A 665-nucleotide genomic window follows, 5' to 3' on the forward strand; every position below is an offset into this window, starting at 1 on the left:
TGACTGGCTGATAGTAGGGTAAGAAGAGATTGGGCCAGAGGCAGAAAGAATAATAGGAGAAGGAAGGGCAGAGTCAGAGGGTAAGGAAACTGCAGAGAAGCAAAATGAGACAAGGTACCAAGCCATGTGGCTAAACATAGATAAAATCCTGGGTTAATTCAAATGGAAGGGTTAGCTAGTAATAAGACTGAGCTATCAGCTAAACATTTATGATTTATATTCAGCCCCTGAGTCAGCTATTTGGTACCCTGTGGTCAGGACAGGAAACATCCAATCACAGACTATGCTAATGATCTTGCTCAGATTATTCTATATTGTTGTATCACAGCAGCATCTTATTATTCTAACCGTGTATAGAACTAGAGTTTGCTGAGTGACAATGACATTTGCTTCCAATGCATCCATGAACAGTCACAATGAGATGTCCCTGAAAGTCTTCATATTGGTTAGGGCTCCCTTTTAGTCACTAATGTGGAAAAGAAAGAGAATATGCTGTTGTGTGTCAGACTTTGAAGAACACTGAAATATTTTTCAGTTTTAAAAAAAAAAATGAGAGCAGAGAGATGGCTCAGCGGTTAAGAGCACTGCCCGCAATGCGAGAGGTCCCGGGTTTGATTCCCCGTGGAGACAGGGCGGCTCTCGGCTGTCTGTCCTAAGGTCCTGCT

The 665-nt window shown here is 42.6% G+C and overlaps 1 protein-coding gene across 1 annotated transcript in view; it reads right to left on the bottom strand.

Annotated features, from left to right (window-relative positions):
• The window catches only part of Sept14 (septin 14), a 25,025-nt gene that overhangs the window by 19,142 nt on the left and 5,218 nt on the right, over window positions 1-665 (bottom strand). The window lies entirely within an intron of this gene.

This window comes from Microtus ochrogaster, chromosome 2 (genome assembly GCF_000317375.1).
Source record: "Microtus ochrogaster isolate Prairie Vole_2 chromosome 2, MicOch1.0, whole genome shotgun sequence".
NCBI classification, from domain to species: Eukaryota; Metazoa; Chordata; class Mammalia; order Rodentia; family Cricetidae; genus Microtus; species Microtus ochrogaster.